The sequence below is a fragment of the Pinus tabuliformis genome, chromosome 3_1 (genome assembly GCF_031772625.1).
Source record: "Pinus tabuliformis cultivar Carrire ecotype Pingquan chromosome 3_1, CPIR1, whole genome shotgun sequence".
Classification (NCBI taxonomy): Eukaryota; Viridiplantae; Streptophyta; class Pinopsida; order Pinales; family Pinaceae; genus Pinus; species Pinus tabuliformis.
The window spans coordinates 890276212-890298154 of record NC_142301.1 but is presented as its reverse complement, the minus strand read 5'-3'; positions in this window follow the sequence as shown (position 1 = coordinate 890298154).

Below are 21943 nucleotides of genomic sequence, written 5' to 3'. Positions count from 1 at the left end.
AATGAAGTGTTCTAAATTGTCCTAACCAAATGAAGTGTCAATAGTGTTGAGTTAAACAGAGTGGAAATAGTGTTAAACTGTGTCAAGTTAGTGTGCTATATCACCAACCAAAGGAAGTTCCAACAATGTAAAATTGTGTCGAATCACAGTGCAAAATTGCCAACCAAAGCGAAGTGCTAATAGTTCCAAAATGTGCCAACCAAATGAAGTGCCAATAGTACCAAATTGTTCCAAGTCACAGTGCCAAATCACCAACCAAATGAAGTGCCAAAAGTGTAAAACTATGTCGATTCATAGTGCCATATTATCAGCAAAAACAAAGTGCCAACAATTCCAAACTATGCCAACTAAACAAAGGGCCATTAGTGCTAAAATATGTTGATTCACAGTGCCATATTTCTAACCAAACAAAGTGCTAATAGGGACAAACTATGTTGAGTCATAGTGCCAAATCACCAACCAAAAAGAAGTGGCAACAATGCCAACCAATTGAAGTGCCAATAGTGCCAAATTGTGTCGAGTCACAATGTTATATTTCTAACCAAACTAAGTTCCAATAGTACCAAATTGTGCATAGTAACAATGCCAGATCACTAAGAAAACAAAGTGCCAATAGTACTAAATTGTGTTGAGTCATAGTGTTAAATTGCTAACAAAAATGAAGTTCCAACAGTGCCAATTTTTTCTAGCCAAAAAAAGTACCAATAGTGTTAAACTGTGCCAAGTCAAATGAAGTTCCAACAATGGCAAACTATCTTGAGTCACAATGTTAGGTCTCCAACAAAAACGAAATTTTATTTGTGCTAAACTATGTTATCTAAATACAGTGCCAACTTTGCCAATCTGTGCTCAGTCACAGTACCAGATCACCAACCAAAACAAAGTTCCAATAGTTCCAAATAATGCTAAGTCATAGTGATAGATCGCTAACCAAATGAAGTGCTAATAGTTCTAATTGGTTCCAACAAAATGTAGTGCCAACAATGCCAAACTATTCCAACCAAACAAAGTGCCAATTTTGCCAAACTTAGACCGAGGTGCCAATGACAAGAAACATAGATGATATCGAAATTGATCTCATGAAATTAATTCTACAACTTTTCATTCAACCATAGGAGCATCCCCCTCTGCTAGTTCCAAATACTCGCACCAGAGATTTATGCATTCATTCCATCAATTGATTTGGTCGAGAAACTTATTTATACATAATGAGGGCTGAATAATAGAACATAGTTGACTCTAAAAACACGTATTACCAACCAAAATGACTCGATCCTATGGGTTGGTATGCGACACTTTTCTAATGTCATCATGACATCATATATGCCATGTGACACTTGTTGTGGTTCCATGTGTCACTTGGATTTGTAGGTTTTAACCTCGTACAAAAATCACCTGCATATGATTCTAGAACACAGAAAATAAACAATGTGAGAGAATAACACAATAAACACATATACACAAAGATTTTCCCCTAGATCCCAAAACGGGGACTACTAGCTTGTTTTTTCGTTATGTTCCTTTCAATGTTACAGTACATATTTATACATGCTGAAGCATCCAATACCATGGACCGAAAACCATTGCGTCCAAAACCATGGACCGAAAATCATCACATCCAAAACCATGTGCAAAAAATCACGCACAAAACCATAGGTAGGTCCGCCCAATCTAATATAGGGTCAAAAAACACCCCTGCACCCCTCAAACCCCCTGTGACCCCCCTGCTACACAATTGGCACAATGAATGGGGGGGCTCTGCCCCCCCTCTAACCTCTTGGTGAACTACGTGGGCTAGTCGTGGAAAGAATATAACACAACCCAACATTCTCCCACTTGTTGTTTTCTTTTCACAAGGGGCCTCAAGAGAGCTTAGTCATTTATCCAGCCCTGCAACGCCCATTGTTTCTCTACACCAAGAGAACTTCTCAGAGCTCATAGATTTTGTCAATGCATCTACAATATTCTTCAGAGTGTCCACCTTTACCAGCAACACCTTTTTGTCTTCTATCATATCCCTCACAAAGTGATACTGAACATCAATGTGCTTTGTCTTTGAATGATATGCAGGGTTCTTTGCCAAGAAAATTGCACTTTGGCTGTCACAGTCTATCCTTATAGCTCCTTGTACTAACCCCATACTTGAATGCAATCTCTGAAATCAAACTGCTTCCTTGCTTGCATGAGTGGCTACCATGTATTCTACCTCTATAGTCGATAGTGCCACTACAGATTGTTTCTTACTCATCCAACTGACTACACCTCCAAATAGGTTAAACACATACCCACTTGTAGATCTTCTCTGATCCAAATCTCCAGCCCAGTATGCATCAACAAAGCCACGAATATCCAACACTCTGTCCAATCTTGGTCTTCCTTGGTAGCACAAACCATAATCATTAGTACCATGCAAATACCTGAAAACCCGCTTCACTGTTGTCCAGTGTTCCTTCCCTGGTTTTGACATAAACCTGCTTAATATTCCCACTACATGTGCAATGTCTGGTCTAGTACAGACCATTGTATACATCAGGCTACCAACTACACTTGCATATGGAACACAGGACATGTCCTCTTCCTCTTCTTGTGTCTTGGGACAGTGTTTAGCAGATAACTTTACACCTACAACCTTCACTGGTTTACTATCATGCATGTTAAACCTTTGCAATATTGTATCGACATACTTCCTGTGGTTTAACCAAAGCTTCCTCTTTGTCTGATCTCTTTTAATTACCATGCCCAAAATATAGTTTGCAGCACAAAGATCTTTCATGTCGAATTTGGAGGGCAAATGGGTCTTCAAATCCTGGATAATTTATTTGTCATTTCCAACCAGCAACATATCATCCACATACAAGACCGGATAAATAACATGATCACCAATTAATTTAAAATACACATAGTGATCTGCTTTGCTTTTGGTGAAGCCAAGTCCCCATATAAATGTATCAAATTTCTAATACCACATCCTTGGTGACTGTTTTAGCCCATACATAGACTTAATTAACTTGCATACCAGTTCTTTCTTACCCTTCACCGCAAAACCTTCAGGTTGCTTCATGTAGATCTCCTCTTCTAGATCCCTGTAAAGAAATGTTTTCTTCACATCCATTTGTTCTACCTCAAAATCAAAAGCAGCAACAACATATAAAAGTAATCTAATAGAAGCTACCTTGGCAACAAGAGAAAAAATATCACCAAAATCAATTCCTGGCACCTAGGAATAACCTTTTGCTACCAACCGAGCTTTGTATTTCTCCACCTTTCCTTCTGCATTTGTCTTCTTCTTGAACACCCATTTTCTGCCAATGGGTTTCCTTCCAGCCGGCAACTCCACCAGATCCCAAGCCTCATTTTTGTGCAAAGGTGCCATTTCATCAACCATGGCATCTTTCCAAAGTTTGCCATCCTCTGAATCTAATGCTTCCTTCACAGTTCTGGGATCATCATCAGTAACAAATAAAGAAAAATTTGAATAGAAAGCAGATGGACTATACCTTTTTTGGATGCCTTCTTTCTTGAACTGATCTTCTCACACCTGTATTTTGTGGCTCTTCATCTTTTGATTCCTCTTCTGCTGTAGAGTCTGATTCTTCCTCCTTAAGCTCAAACTCTATCTTCTCAGGTTCCTTTGATGGGACTTCATGTTTAATAACATCTTTCACCTCTCTGAATACCACATCTCGAATGTACACAACCTTCCTTGTTATTGGGTTCCAAAGCTTATGACCCTTTAAACCATCCTTATACCCAATAAAGATGCACTTTTCAGATTTACTATCCAACTTGGTTCTTTTCTCCTTTGGAACATGTACATATGCATCACATCCAAATACCCTCAGATGTGAAAGAGAATGCTTCTTACTAGTCCATACCTCTTGTGGAGTCTTATCTTCCAATGCCGATGAAGGTGATCTATTAACCAGGTAACATGCAGTCTCCATTGCCTCTGCCCAGAATTCTTGTCCTAACCTGGCACCACTGAGCATGCTTCTTGCCCTTTCCAACAACGTCTTGTTCATTCTTTTTGAAACTCCATTTTGCTGAGGTGTATATGGAGTAGTCTTCTGCCATGTTATACCAAACTTCTTACAGAATTCTTCAAATTCCTTGTTGCAAAACTCTCCACCGTTATCTATCCTCAACACCTTTATCTTCTTCTCTGTCTCGTTTTCCACCAAAGCCTTAAATTCTTTAAACCTATCAAAGACTTCAGATTTCTTCTTAAGGAAATATATCCATGTATTCCTTGAGAAGTCATCTACAAACAATACATAGTACACAGACTTACCTAGTGATGGAACCTTCACAGGTCCAAACACATCACTATGCACAAGCTCTAATATATGTTTCACCCTCTTAACACCAGAGGGGAAACTCACCCGATTTTTCTTCCCATATACACAATTTTCACAGAAACCAAAATCCAAAGAGCTATCACTCATTCCTTCTACCATACCTTTACCATGAATTATTCGAAAGCCCTTCTCTCCAATATGTCCAAGCCTTTGATGCCACAGCATGGTCTTCTCTCTAGAGACCACTAGATTTCTACTCCACTTTTAGGAACCACAGAACTATTGCACCCATCAACAATAGTGCTACCTTGTAGCTTGTACAAAGTTCCAATTCGAACTCCCCGCATCAATACCAATTCCCCTCGAACCATCTTGCAGGAATCCTTCTCAAACACTGTTTTTACACCTGCATCATCCATCTTGCTTACAAAAATCATATTTCTAGCCAATGCAGGAATATGCAGAACACTGGAATTGTTCTAACCCTTTCACCTTGCAATTACAACTTTACTTTTCTGTCACCAACGATTCTAGCCTTCCTATCATCCCCTAAGAAGACATCACCACCATCATATTTCTCATACTCGCAGAACCACTCTCTATGGGGAGTGAAGTGAAAGGTTGCACCTGAGTCAATCAACCATGCCTCATGATCTACATGTGTACTTGAAGAAGCTAATTACACATCCCCACCTTCATATGAGGTGTTTTTTGCCTCTGCAAAAGGAGCATCATCAGATTCATTTCCTTTTTTAGGACTTTTAGATTTACAGTCCCTTTTGTAGTGGCTTTCCTTTCCACATTTCCAGCAAACCACCTTTAAAGGTTTTCCTAGAGATTTAGATCTCCCTCTAGATTTAGATCTCCCACTCGATGACTTATTTTTGTTTCTGTTCTGGGACAGTCCTCGTACAGACAAGGCATCACCATTCTAGCTCTCCATATTTTTCCGTCTCATCTCCTCCATTAGCAAGGATGAGACTATTTCATCAAACTGCAAGGCAGTTGCATTACTACCTATTGCAATAACTAGACTATCCCACGAATCTGGTAGAGAACACAACAAACTAGTGCACTTATCTTCATCTGAAATTTTAATATCAACAGACAATAACTAACTTACCATAACATTAAATGCATTCATATGCTCTGTCACGGAGTCTCCATCTTTCATCCTTAGGTTATACAACTTTTTCCGTAGGAACAGTTTATACCAGAGACTTAGATTGGTACAAAGTCCCTAACTTGTCCCACAAAGACTTTGTCGTAGCTTCCCCTGATACATTCAACAATACTGAATCTAAGACACACAATCATATTGTTCTCTTTTCCTTTTGATCCAACTTCTTCCATTATTCATTAGACAATCCCGTTGTTTTAGTACCCAGATCTACTGCAATCCACTAATCTTTATCCACAAACAGATCCTCCATCTTGAGTTTCCATAAGTCAAAACTCTGACCATTAAATTTCTCGATCTCTATCTTTCCACTGCTTGCCATCTTCTTTCACCACTAGAATCAATCTCGTAGATCTCCCACTAAATAGGGTCTACCATAGGCCTGAGCGAAACCCCTCAGGAACAAAGCATCCCCTTGAAGCCAAAACACCTCTGATACCAAATGTAGGTTTTAACCCCGTACAGAAATTACCTGCATACGATTCTAGAACACAAAAAGTAAACAATGCGAGAGCATAACACATAAAACACATATACACAAAGATTTTCCCTTGGATCCGAAAACCGGGACCACCAACTTGATTTTTCATTATACTCCTTTCAATGTTACAATACATATTTATTCATGTCGAAGCATCCAATACCATGAAATGAAAACCATCAAGTCCAAAACCATGTGTGAAAAATCATGCACAAAACCATAGGTAGGTCCGCCCAACCTAATATAGGGTCCAAAAACAAAATTTTCCAGGGTGCTGCCCCAGACCCCATAGAGTGGGGTTACCTGCACCCCTCAAACCCCCTGTGACCCACCGCTATGTAACTGGCGCAACGAGGGGGGGGTCTCCACCCCCCCTCTAACCCCCCAGTTAACTACGTGGGCTAGTTGTGGAAAGAATCTAACACAACCCAACAAGATTTGGTCACATCAAATTTCCAAAAATGTCTATTAAGCATGCCATGTGGCACTGCCACATGATCACCTTGTTATAATGTCATCACATCCACGTGATCCGCCTTTGTCCATTTTTTTTGCCACATGTCATTGCATAGTTATTTATCTAATTGGATCATGCCACATGTCCGTCGACATCATCAAGCCATGTCATGCTTACATCTTCTTGGCACCCAAGGAAGGGGTGTGCTCAATGTCTGCCACATGTTAAAAGTTTATTGGTATAGGGATGCCATGTGTCAACATTTCATTAATATGGAGAAAATCCACAAGTAATATATGGGGGTGCATTCTTTGTTAAATGACATGTATGTCTGCACATAATCCACCATACATGTTATCTCCCATTGTCAGATCATCTGAAAGGTGCATGATGTTTAATCACGTTAAATAGTGCACATGTTTGTGTACCTAATGTTGTTGATTTCCCATCAATTCTTGGTTCTTTATTGAACATGCACGATCCAAGAAGAGTTTAACCAAGTGTGACATGTTGGTGGAAAGATCTCAGAGAGGATATCCAACCATGAAATCGATAAATTCATTTGATCATCATAACTTCAATACAACTTAGTAGCCTTTGAGCCATTTTGACATCATTTGATATGGTCTTGTCAAGACATCAGATTATCATATTACTTCCTTGACTATAATCAATGACACTACTGCTTCCTTTGACTTACCCTTTGACATCAATGACACTCATTTTCATGAATGAAAATAGAAAGTCCAACAAAGAAATTTCAAAATGCATATTCTATTATTTTCAAAAAGGTTCTTAGTTATAATATAAAGTGATTGCTTTGTTTGCGTGGGTGTGATCCCTATATTAATAATTGCACATTAAAACATTATAATAGTAAGATATGTATATACTGTTTTAAAATAAAAATCATAAAATATAATGTAAGCATTATGATGAACACATGAGGCTGGAAAGAAAATATTAGGATTGAAGAACAAAGGGGATACTATAATATATGACCTCTATTACAACTTTATGAATTAAAGTTTTAAATGGTCTTCGAACTCAAGATTTTTTTCTCATATGATGGATATGGAAATATAGGCAATAAAGTGTTGGATTGAGATAAGTAACTATATGTATATAATAATTTCCTACTATTCACATTTTCCATAATTAAATATTATTACTTTATGTTGGGCATGGAATCCCCCCATGGCATGTTTTGGGGCCGAAAACCCAAGTTTTGAGTTGATATTGTTGTAAAGCTCCGCGAATTGTGGGTGCAAAACGTATGTTAGATTCATAGGGCTGTCCGCCCTAAGTTTTGAATGTAATGTCGGCCTACATTGTATAAATAGAGCGAGGCTCTAAGTTGTAAAGGGACATCAGAGGAAATAAAGCATGAGATAGCGAAGCATAGAGCAAGAGTCTAAGTGTTTTTTGGGTCGTAGAGTAGGGGAAAGCTCTGTAGCTGAGTGCGCAGAGGCCTAGTAGAGTCCGCAGCTAAGTGTGCGGACCCCTGCAGCTGAGTGCATAGGGTGGAGTCGAGTCTATAACCGAAGAAAGAGAATAATAAAGAGAAGTTTTATCTTAATTATGTGTATCTATTCTTGGGTTATTATCTGTTGGATATGAATTGCAATTATATTGTTTATTTACTACGCGCACTTATATGAATTGTGAATATTTCTAAGTATAACTGAAAGCATACGAATAAGCTAAGTTAATCAACTAATATTAGATTACTAGTAAGGACTTGGGTAATAACAGTGTTCGGCCCTTGAGTAGGGTTGCACGAAGGAAGCATCTCAAGCTGCGAAGTACAAGAAAGTGTGTATAGTGACGTGCACGCAGGGTCGAACTGCGTACCACTTGAACTCATCAGACATCTCCAGGGTGCGGAAACCTAGTTATAACACCCTCCCATACTACTTTGGGTGAGACCTCAGTCCATGCTCCATGGACTGTTGCCGAAAGAGACAGTAGTATAAGGATTTATTTGGCTAAATCACCTCTAAACCTGGGTCAGGCCCCAACAAGCCAACAAATGGTTTCGTTGCTAGGACCAGGATCTAGATAAGAGATGTCTAATGTCATGTTACTAGAATCCGACAAAGAAAGAAATTGAAGAGTGGCTGGATAGAAAGATTCATGAGTTCGTAGCGAAGGAAAATAGGAATCCACGAGTATCAAAGGAACAATGGTTAGACCGCTACTTATATACGGAAATCCATGAAATTTTCTTTGCATCCTTCCCCTCTGAGTTGTATGAGTGGGTCACGAAGCTAGCAGAGAGTCAAGGAAGGTATAGGCTTGACAAACCAATATTGTAGACTCTAGAGTTGGTGTGCAGACTAGAATCATCGGAAGATAAGATTGTGCGTGCTATGGACCATTGGCTCGATCGAATTATAGGAGGGTTTATCACCAAGCTCACCGTAGATACTGTAGAATTTCCCACTATAGATCACCAGAAAATTCAATATACTAAAGAAAAATACTTGATCTACTTCTACAAACAAACTTGTGGAAGCTTAATCGATTTTGAGGAAGATCAAATAGAACACATATAACAGAGAATGAGAAATCAATCACACATGAACACAGAAGAATACTCTGGGGAAAGCCTCAACTATAAATCCTGATCTTTGTATTATCATATAAGTGGAAATATGTCCGGATTACACAAAGCTTTAGCTCACAAGCTATCCAACTCTTAGTACAATCCCTCAATGCTTCTCATAGACAGAATAGACAACACCCATGCCTTCCTTCAGTCCTCCAAGCCTCCTATTTCCTTGTGAAGTTTCTCCTGGGTCCTCTAGCTACCACCTTTGTGAATTCACCTCTCACACAACTCATCAAACTAAAAAATAATTGTGCAATCCTAAAGGAGATAATTCCTTCTGCATGGATGAGTTTCCTATATAGGAAAATTCCTCCAACTGATAGTACCCTGTCCCTTCCTCTGATCTCAACTGGGTCTCCGACTGAACTGACATGCATGAGTTATTTATGAGAGAATATTCAGTTATCTAAAGTACAGTAGTTACATGCATGCATGCATTAACTAACTGAACTCACAATCAATTCCAAAAACTGTTGGAACTAATCTAACTGGACTTAACTCAGTTAAGTGAGCTAACTAATTGCAACTCAAAGTATAACTCATCCCGATCTCCTTAATTAAGGGATAACTGTTGCATGTCTTAACTATCTGATTGCTCTAGCCTCTGTCACTTTGATCTCTAACTGCATAAATCACATTGATTCCTCCTGGTGCATCTGTGTTGTTGCTGGTTCTATCTCCCAGCACTGCGTCCGCACTGTACCTCCTCTCATCATGTTGCATCATGTTGCCCACCATCGCACTGCAACTCAGTTACTGAGAAGTAAGTAACTGATCTCCCAACTAACCTTCTTGTTGGGCTAGAAACACCCTCTGATGCTAAAGCTCCCTCTGTTGCTCCATCTGCATCTGTCTCTACCCACTCAGCTAGTCCTGCTACTCCTTGGCGGGGCTCTCGTTGCAAGGTCTAATCAAAGATGTTGGGTACCTCAAGGATCCTGCCCCTATTTCAACCTTTTTGGGGCTATCACTTCACATCGCACCACCTCACACCTGGAGGTATGGCTACATGTGATCCCTCTACCCACTTGGCTCGAAATTCCCCCCTACTGGAGGTCTCTGCATGAGTGGATGCCTCCACTCGGTCACCTCTTGGCTTCTCCTATTGTGGCTGCTCCACAACCTCCTAAAGTTGCTTCACTAATTGTGGCTCCTCCACAATTGTCTGAGACTTCTTCTGGCATTGCATATTGAGAGGTAATGTACTCTCCCTCTCAACCACCAAGTCTCCACTAGTTGCCTTGCTCCTCAAGGCTTTGCATGCACCTTGAACCTCAAGAGCATACAGGTTCTTGACTCGTGAACCGATCTGCTTCACGTGTCTCATGGTGATGTGTCTAAGGAAAAACTTTCCCTTATTGAAGACTACATCGTAGCCTTTGTCCTCCAGCATCGCGATCGATATCAAGTTCTTCTTCAATCCTGGCACATACTTCACATCTATCAAGGTAATGCGAGCTCCATGCTCCCTCTTAAAAGAAACTGTGCCCACTCCTGAAACACTATACTTTTCATTATTACCCATATCTATGAGTATCTTGAGGTCTTTCTCCTCCAAGGTATTGAAAAAACTCTTATCACTGGTCATGTGGAATGAGGCTCCATTGTCAAGAAACCAACCACAACCCATCATCGATGAAACCATGCATGCGATGAGGGTGAAATCCAATTCGAATTGAGAGGCTAATGCCTCACCTTCAGATCCCTTCGAGGATTCCTTCTTGGATTTTTTCAATGGATAATTAGTTGCATAATGGCCCACCTCATGACAATGAAATCATCGCACTTTTGATTTGTCAATTTTTCTCCCACCATGAGAAGAACTCGATTTGGGATGAGAATCCTTCTCCTTCCCTTTCTTTTCCTTACTTGCTAAGGCACAATTTTCTTCATCCTCCTTAGGTGAAGAACCATCTCTAGTGCTTCTCCTGATCTCCTCCTGCATCAGATCCAACCACAGTCATTCCCAATCTGGCAGTTTCTCTCTTCCATTTACTGAGTCTTGGTAGCTATGCCAGCTCTTAGGAAGACCAAGGAGAGCAAGACTCACCATGTCATCATCAGCTACCATGATTCCTACACTTCCAAGCTCATCTCTACATGTGGTGAGCTTGTTTACAAATGTAGAGATCGTGTCGCCCTTTTCACACTTGATTTTGTGAAGCTTGTCTTTCAGCACCAACTTCCTTTGATCGCTACTGTTTTGATATGGAAGAGACTTGAGAAAATATGATCTCGAACTCCCTCCAGAAGAATCCTCCTCACTCTAGCTACACATTTCTTCCATTTCGTAAATTCTTAGGCATTAGCAGCTACTGGCTTGGGGACTTCTTGTTCAATGAAGCCCTTCAAACCATTGTCCTCTAATACCACTTCCATGTGATCCTTCCAGGCTATATAATTCGAGATGCCATCCAGGGCATACTTGAGTCTCAAACTATTGAATTCCATTGGTGAAATTTGAGATGTGATAAGAATTCAATTTTGGATCTAGAATCAAGAACTTCAAAAACTTCGAATTTCTCCCTTCCAAGTATTTTGTTCTCTGCTTTGATCACCTTTGCTCTAATACCATATAGAATTTTTGTATAGATCCTGCTCTGATACAATGTAGAATTTCCCACTGTAGATCACCAGATAATGCAATATACTAAAGCAAAATACTTGATCTACTTCTATATAAACTTGCGGAAGATTAATCGATTTTGAACAAGATTAAATAGAACACATATAAAAGAGAATGAGAAATCAATCACACATGAACACAGAAGAATACTCTGGGGAAAGCCTCAGCTAAAAACCTCGATCTTTGTATTATCATATAAGTGGAAATATGTCCGGATTACACAAAGCTTTAGTTCACAAGCTATCCAACTCTCAGTACAATCCCTCAATGCTACTCATAGATAGAATAGACAACACCTATGCCTTCCTTCAGTCCTCCAAACCTCCTATTTCCTTGCATAGTTTATCCTGGGCCCTTTGGCTACCACCTATGTGAATTCACCTCTCGCACAACTCACCAAACTTAGAAATAACTGCGCAATCCTGAAGGAGATAATTCCTTCTGCATGGATGAGTTTCCTATATAGGAAAATTCCTCCAACTGATAGTACATTGTCCCTTCCTCTAATCTCAACTGGGTCTCTGATTGGACTGACATGCATGAGTTATTTATGAGAGAATATTCAGTTATCTAAAGTGCAGTAGTTACATGCATGCATACATTAACTAACTGAACTCACAATCAGTTCCACAAACTATTGGAACTAATCTAACTGGGCTTAACTTAGTTAACTGAGCTAACTAATTATAACTCAAAGTAAAACTCATCATGATCTCCTTAATTAAGGGATAGCTTCCTCAATCAAAGGGATAACTACTGCATGTCTTCAAATATACTTCATGTTTGATTTTCTCCAACTAATTAAATCAAGATGAATTAATTAATTATTTTTCAAACAACTGCTAAGATCAAATTTGAATTTTAATTCTGAATTTTAGTTTAGGGACTAAGTAAAATTGGAATGTATCCCGAAATGCTATTTATAGCAGTGCTATTTTTAGCACTTCTATATTCAACATTTCTTGTTGCTATTTTCCACTATGGTACCTGAAATTCTATCTATAGCAATGTCATTTATAGCATTCCTATTTTTAGCATTTCTTGTTGCTATTTTCAACAGATACATCAATCAACTATAGTGAGGTAGAACAATGCTTCCTCAATGGAGCGCGAGGTAAGTACATTAAATATTTGAACACTTGGATTAAAATTCTACTGTGTGAAAAGTGGGTTATGCGAATAAATAGATGTTTGGGGCCATGCGAAGTGGGAGGATCTATAGAAACAAAGGTAGCGCAAAGGTAGAAAATAGCCCCTTGATTTCACCTTCGTGAGAAAATGAGGAAGAGCTCACAAAAGTTTCCCCAATAAGCGTGATCAGTCTGATAAGGCAGTGTATTCCGCGCATACCACCCCCACCTACACCGCCACCAGTTTCACTATCGTCACATCCATCTCCGCCCACACCACCTCCACCACCACCACAGTCCAGTATGGTGAGCGCAATAAAGTTTCCAGTATTCAAAGGAGTAGGGAATGAAGATCCGGACCAATTTTGGGTCATGGTAAAGGCTGTATGGGAAGTGCAAGGGGTCACAGATGACAAAATAAAGAAGGCAACACTGGTAAGCGTGTTGCACGATCGTGCACTGACATGGTATATTAAGCACTCTAATGACAATCCAAATGCATGGATCGCATATATCCAAGTTGCACTGAATGGGAAATTTAGCAGGCCAAAATCAGAGACACAGTCGATTATCAGGTTTAACGAAATCGTGATGCTTCCAGGCAAGATCCCTGGGAACTGGATTAGAGACTGAAGGGTATGATTCGCGAAGCCAACATGACCTTGACAGATGGGCAACACCACACATGGTTTTTAGCATCACTAGAGCCGCATCTAAGGACGACATTGTCGCAATAGAAGTTATCCACCCAGGTCAAAGCTTTGGAGATTGCAATGAGATTGCACGAGACCCCAATACAAGATCCTGGCTTAGGAGTCCAACAAATCCACACGCAACTGAAAAATTTATGTCTGGAAATGCAGAGTTTGAAACAGGATAGGACAACTCACCCAGAGGTGCACGAGGAGGTATGGTGCATAAAGTGCAAGGGACAGGGACACGACAAGGACCATTGTCTAGTCTTCGTGAACTACTTGGCAGGAGGAGGGCCAATGCCATTGAGACTAGAGATACAAGCAGGACCGAGCGTGATGCCTACATTATGGTGTGCGATTTGTCAAATAGGAGGAAAAAATGCTACAAATAATTGTCATCTATTACAGAAGTATACATAGACACCCCAGCAATTGTTCTGTAATTTCTGTAGGTTGGTAGGCCATGATGAGCACACCTGCAGAAGTTATGAATTGATGATGGATCAGACCCTTACCTACAGGGTGCAGACCGAAATGCGAGCCCTAGATCAAAATGTAGGGATGATGCGCACTAGATTTCAGGGGTGTAGACGAGGTCGAGGTGGAATGGGACTAGGAAGGGGTCACTGACAGCTGATTTGTTACAATTACGGAGGGCCAGGGCATTATGCCCACGATTTTACAAATCCTACGAGAGCATCATGTTTATATTATACTCAGTTCGATCATGAGATGAAGGACTGCCCTACATTGATAGCAAGGTTGCGTGATAAAGGAATACTCCAACCTCCCCCGACTCAGAACCTACAAATGATGAGGTCTGAGCCGCACGAAGAGGACCCGAATGTAAACATCGTTCTCTAAAGCAGTATCACAATAGGAGATGACAAGCGCAAGTAGCCTAAAGAAAGTGTGTGGGTTCACAAGGCTCCCACAAAGGAACCTGAATTTGATTTGGAGCACGTGGAGGAGACATTCATGGAAGCTAAGAAGAGCTTCATGCAGGCCTCCACTTTAGGTAGTAAGGATCAACTAGAACCGGAGATGGATCCTTCAAGGCTCACTACATTTTTGGAGACATTCATGAAGCTGTTGTGTGACAGCAAAGCGGTGAAGGGACTGCAAGAACTCATCACTAGATGTGCTGGATCAAGGGAACTACACATAGTCCAGAAGCTCAGAAAGCACACATCGCGAACAGGAAGGGAAATGAGATTGACGATGCAAATTAGAGAGTATGAAATGGATCAAGTAATTTTGGATCTAGGATCAGATGTTAACATATTGCCAAAGCAGACATGGGAGCACATGGGTAAGCCTGCGTTACAGTGGTCTCCTATTCAATTGTGAATGGCGAACCAGCAAAATATCCTACCCATGGGAAGATTGAAGGGAGTAACGGTAGATATTGAAGATGCGAGTGCACTTGCAGACTTCAAAGTGATAGAGATTGTTGATGACAGCAATCCCTATCCCATGCTACTGGGAATAGACGGGGCCATTGATATGAATAGAGTCATAAATCTGAAGAAGAGAAAAATTATTTTTAAGAAAAAGTCACTACGCGTAGTGGTACCTCTAGACCCTACGGAAGGATCACGCTACATGGAACGGTGCGCGATGATGATAGTGAGGATGCGCTAGACTATATCTACAAGATAATCACACAGGAATAGGACTAAGTGAATCCTACAGCAGATTGCAGTATTTCGTGGCAACACAAAAGCTCCTACACTTCGGATTCAGACAAGGAAATAGAAAGATGGAAGAACCGGTTACATGAGGTAACCACTCTAAATTGCAACATGATGATAAGGTCAGTACACTATGTAGCAACAGAAGCAAGGGATCTGACTATGTATGACGAGTTGACATCGGTGGATGAATTCCTTAACAAATTTGAATGCGAAGTACTAGAACATCAGTGGTTCGATGCTATGAAATGGGCACTATGCGCTATGCCCGCAAGGTGGTGGGGTGCGCATCAGCAATAGTTTGAGGACTGGCGTAAATGTAGGAGGATGATGTGCCTACGATTTGGGAAGCCTTAGATGTCGATGAGAGCTGGGCATGATGGATGAAACAGCTTGCACACCCACCTTTCCAGATGGGTACAGGCATATGGTATGCAACCTGCACGAATGCACACTGTCCTCACAGTAGGAAACAAGACCGATAAGCAGGAGATGGCAAGATAAGTGTGCGAATGACGAAGTATGATAAGATGAAGCATGCCAAAAATTATCCATGGGGAAGCCTTTAACAAGGTGTGCGAAGTGCTGAATAGGATCCACCATGTGAGACGCACTAACTGGGAACTCTGCGTACTAGTGGTTCTATGGGCTTATAGGACCATGTGCAAAACCTCGACCACACAAGCACTTCTGAAGATGAAGCATGAAGTAGGGGCTGTAATCCCTATGGAGCATGCGAAACCAAGTCCACACGTAACAACAACCATAGATACGACGGTCTGCGGAGCCCGGAACAAAGAAATCACACAGCTACGAGGAACTGAACATATAGGACTTGAGGAAGAAATCCGACGGCGAAACTTTAGACTTTGTGAACTTAAAAAATATTGGGTATGGCTAAGGGAGAAAAGAACTTTGATCGATGCGGAGATCAAGAAGTTAGAAGACGAAATAAGGGAAGAATTTCTCATCGAAAAACTGAGGATGGTAAGGCAAGGTGCATACGATCCTATTGACAAGTTGGAGGACTATCGCTGAGAACTGGCTAGTCTGTTTCCTTCGCCTGGACCGCATATCGCCAAACGTAGTGACCAGGATAGTACATTGCAAGTAGTAAAGTGCACAATGCCGATCACAACAATGGAAGGTGGGGATTCTCCGCGAACCATGGTGGAGGACGGGATGGAGCCTCGCACGAGTGGTGCGACCACCTGACTAGCCGTATGAAGAACAATATTAGCGATCTAGGCAGCTGAAAGGGAGTGCGGGACTATAAACTATTCCACCTAGGAGATGCACGATATGGGAGATGCACGTAGAAACAAAATGTCACAAGGTTCACGACTGCACACGGAGGGCTACACTGCTGCAAGTTGGCTGGGAAGTGATGGTTGAGGTCACTATTCATGATGGGATGTGCAACTTGAGGCCAAATGGAGCGGACAACGGGCATTTAAGATGTGATTTATGGGCAATATTTTGGAAAATCTTCCACTAAGAAAGCATTAATGGCCCAAAATTGGGGGGAACGATCGAATTAAAATTCAAAAGGAGCTATAAAACACAAAGGGCTAGCCAGCGAACAACACTTGGTCATTTGAGACTTGAGCATTTTAGTAGAGCACTAAGCATTGAGAGTCGAGCGATAATTGAGCCCCTAAGTTTGCGAGTGACATAATACAACCTTGATACGATGATGACCACTAAGGATGGTTTGGGAATTGAAGAGGTAACTGCCGGCGAGGCCGCACAAACCCCAATGGTGGAGGATGTTCCAGAAGGTGCCGGGGTTGTGATATAAATCCTCAAATCACCACGAACGTCAAGGCCCAAGAAGGATAAACAGGTAATGGGTCCAGTATGCGTGTCCCCAGGGAACACATTGTGCAGCAAACTATCCATGGTAGAGAGGGGAAAAGCTGTCACAATAGAAATGGATGAGGAAGAAGAAGACTTGCAGGCCCTGATCATCATAGAAGAAGAAGAAGAAGACATGGAGGAGGATATCCAACCGTTATGCTCTACAACAAAACTGCTTGCATATGTCCCTCCGTGGAAAGGAAAGACTAAAGTGCCGAAGGATCTGGATGAAACCAAGAGTCTGCTCCAGACCCCGCTGGTAGATGACGCTTGCCAGCGCATCCCGGAGCTGGCCATCCCAGTAGATCTACCAGTAGAGGTGCGGATCCACAGCTTGGCAACCGGAGTCTGCGAGGCCAGGGAAGAGATGACAAAGGTTCAGCTAGAGCTGAATCTTCAGATCAACAAGTTGCAGTTGAAGGCGCAGCCTTCCATTCCCTTAGAAATAAGAGAACAACGTGCTAGCACTATCGCAGCAGGGTTGGAAGAAATTGGAGGTGCAACGCGTGACTGTACCAGCATGTTGGAACAAGCATTGGAGGTCCTCACAACTTTGCAAGAGGACCACAAAATCCAGCACATGGAAACAAAGGCATGAGAACTCGAGCAGTAATACGATAGTGTCAGAGGAACTGCGCAGACAGTAGTCCACTCAGCAGCTTGCGAGGATGCAGCAAGCTAAGTCACTAAAGGAGTAGGTGCACGTCGTGTGACATAAGGAGGTAGTTCTCAAAGCATGCGTTCAGCCATGGATTGATGAGGCCTTCACGATCACGACGAATATCAAAGGAAAGGTCGCGCAGGGGATGCACGCACAGATGCAGGGAAGCACCCCAGACACAGAGGTCCCAGAAGAACGAATGCAACAGGTTCAGCAAGCAGTAGCTCAGTGCACTGCGAACATCAGTACCATTTGAGAACAGTTGAAGGGACTCCGCGCCAAGATCGTCGTGCCGACAGAGTGACTCGAGGGTGAGTCATGATGTTTGTGTTGGGGGCCTGTTGGGCATGGAATCCCCCCACGGCATGTTTTGGGGCCCAAAGCCCAAGTTTTGATTTGATATTGTTGTAAAGCTTCACGAATTGTGGGCACGAAATGTATTTTAGAGTCATAGAGCTGTCTGCCCTAAGTTTTGAATGTAATGTCGGCCTACCCATGGTCCGTGGACCATGGGATTGTATAAATAGATCGAGGCTCTAAGTTGTAAAGGGACATCAAAGGAAATAAAGCATGAGATAGTGAAGCATAGAGCAAGAGTCTAAGTGTGGTTTGGGTCATAGAGTAGGTGAAGGCTCTACAACTGAGTGCACAGAGGCCTAGTAGAGTCCGCAGCTGAGTGCATGGACTCTTGCAACTGAGTGCGCAGGGCGAAGTCGAGTTTGTAACCGAAGGAAGAGAATAATAAAGAGAAGTTTTATCATAATTCCATGTATATGTTCTTGGGTTATTATCTGTTGGATATGAATTGCAATTATGCTATTTATTTACTGCATGCACTTGTATGAATTGTGAATATTGTTAAGTATAACTAAAAGCATACGAATAAGCTAAGTTAATAAGCTAATATTGGATTACTAGTAAGGACTTGCGTAATAACAGTGTTCGGCCCCTAAGTAGGGCTACACGAAGGTAGCATCTCAGGCTGCAAAGTACAGGAAAGTGCACATAGCGACGTGCACGTGGGGTCGAACTACGGACCACTTGAACTCATCATACATCTCTAGGGTGTGGAAACCTGGTTCTAGCACCCTCCCATACTACTTCGGGTGAGACCTCAGTGCACACTTCGCAGACTGTTGCTGAAAGGGCCAGTAGTATCGGGATTTGTTTGGCTAAATCACCTCTGAACTTGGGTCAGGCCCCAACAAGCCAACACTTTATTACTATTTACATTATTTTTCATATATTTTTTAGTTTTCTTTCTCAATAGTATTTTATATTATAAATGTTACTCAGTTAATTTAAAGAGATCATATATATAGAGAGATATTATTTAAGTTTGTTGTGGTCACTCATGATGGGAACTAACCTAGATCCATCTTAACCATAGATATATTAAGCTCCACAAGATTTCAGATTCCTCGAGCTACAAATACTTTTTAGACTTTAAAACTTGAGGAAAGGCTTGCATGTCAATGGATTTGAACCCTTTTGAAGCTTGATAGATCAAAAGCTAATATTGATCTAGGTTGGTATTATAACAAGAAATATCAATTGTATGATTTTCAATTGATAGTTATGATGATGATCATTACACTATGATGAGACAAGATTTGGTCTATAAAATATTAGAAGAAATGATTATGAAATATCTTTATCTTCATAAATCTTAAAATTATGTGCTAAAAGTTGTTGCAAAGAAGCTTTCATAAACCTCCAAAGATTTAATAAGGTAAATGGTTAAGAATGTTGATATTGTGACAAATATTTTAAAATTGATATTTAATGTGGATATGCACAAAATATTTTAATTTTAATTTATTTTCACCCTCCACCTCCTTAATATTACAAAGATGAAAACATATTACATCATGCAATATTTTTGGAATTGGTCAATTCACTATTGAACTATGGAGATCATAAGTGTTTGTTTTCATTTTAGTAATGTTGTTTTTTTTCTTTACTCCAATTATGACAAAAATACAATTTTGATCTTCAAAATTAGGTTAAATAGCCTCTTCATTATATTAAGGCTTTTGTTGTCCACTAATTCTTCATTGCGCCACAATTTGTCCTTAAATTTAAATGAAATAATATTTTTAATGGTAACAATCTCTTATAAATGGTCTTCTCTTCTATTCCCATTTATTTAATGGTAACCCCTTTTATGTCACTAGTAATTTCCTTTAGATATCTAAAGCAATCATAATGAGGCTTTTGTCATTTTAGTTGATTATCTTGTACAATCTTAAGATATTTTATCAGTTTTAAAAGTTGAAATAATTGAATACATTATGAATAATAATATTTAAATGTGTAAAAGTGATAGTAAAACATATATTTTATTTTTTTATATGTAGGAATTTGAAAGAATACTCATATTTTTATTATTAATAAAAATGTAGAAATTTGATAGAAATTGCAATTGCTCAAGATTTCAAACTGAAAAACAAGAGACACAATTCTACTCTATTGATCTGCGGAATGGAAATCATGACTTGGAACAAAATGTATAGACATGCAAAAAGAAAAACCAAAAATACACAATTATTGATGGGGAAACTAACTAGTAAAAACCCCCCAAGTCTGTTTACGTTAATCAGTTGAACAAATAAATTATTACAATTGCATGCTCCAACGCTGAGCACCACCTGCAAAGGTTAAATTGTTCTCTCTTATGATTGAGGACCTATGGCCAACACTTAGACACTTTATGCCTCCATCACTCTCTTATTTCCTTGCAAAACATGAGAAAATTATAGCTCCCAAACAATAGGGAAGTCCATATTTCCTTGTGAAATTCCTAAGGATTGATCAATTGTGTGCATGCAAAATTCTGTACACTCCACTAGTATAAAAATAAATTTACATTAGCCTTAATTCCTCTACTCTAGCTGAGGAATTCAAATTCCATCCATTAGTGACATATTTTTGGCCGATTGATCAGTTAAATGACATATCTCTAAGTTAGAATATTGTCTCACTATTCAACTGACATTCAAGTGACTCTCTTAATTGTTAGAGGTCAGTTAACTGAGTACAATTGAAAATAATTGATCTAGATTGCTAAAATTTAGCAATCATACATTCATAACTGAACTTCAAGCCCTCTAACTCAAATTTATTGATCTAACTAAGTGACAAGAGCCATGTCACACTAGTTAACTACCTCCAAGTTGTCCTACTAATGTGGAAATTTGATTTACTCATTTTGACTAAGGCTAAAGTCAAATTGATCATTTCTTGCTACACTTTCTAACACTCCCTCTTAGCAAGAAAGGGATTTTTCACCCCTATATAGCACATGTGGAATGTATTTTAGCACTACCTCTCACTGTTTCTATGGCTACTATAAAAACTACAACTAAGAAGCATCCAGAAAAACACTGAATCAACTATCTCTACCACTGTCTACTAGGAAGACTGCACTATTGTTGATTATGCACCATGCCTCCTGCATTACTATCCACACTCATATGTTCTCCTTAGCATCTGAATGCACCAACTGACACTGATCCTTCTGCTACTGAATACTGTGGGACCCAATAGAAAGGGTAATGATCCATGAGGAGAACACCTTAATGGACCCTACCCAAATCTCTACAACTCTGGGACAAACATTCTACATCACCCCACCTCACTCCAAGAGGTATAGCCACATGCATGGTAAAACATATATCTAGCTTGTAGATATTTTTCATTCTGACTCCCATCTATTTCACTTGCTTGGGAGCTACATTTTTTATACTGAAAATAACATCATAGCCTTTATCCTCCAATACTGCTACAAAGATCAAGTTCTTCTTCACCCCTAATACAAACATAACATCTTTGAGGTGAACATGGGATCCATACTCCCTATTAAAGCTTACAGTACCAATTCTTGTAGCACTCTAGCTCCCATCATCAATATGCATCTGGAGATCCTTCTCCTCTAGGGTACTGAAAAATTCATTATTCTTGTTATACGGTAAGAGAAACCAAAATCTAGGTACCAAACACTCCCTCTTACCAGTGTGCTGACCAAGCAAGAAAGGAGGGTGAAATCTAGCTCAATTTGAGAAGCCAAGGCATCTCCTCCTACTCCTGTTACAGGCTCCTTCGTAGATATCCTTTGTGTACACACTAATGCATAGCGTCTGAATTCATGGCAGTGAAAACATTTTATATTTATTAGATCCTTCTTCTTGCCATTGTTATGGTTGGAATCAACCTCACCTTAGGACTTCTTTCCCTTGTATTTCATT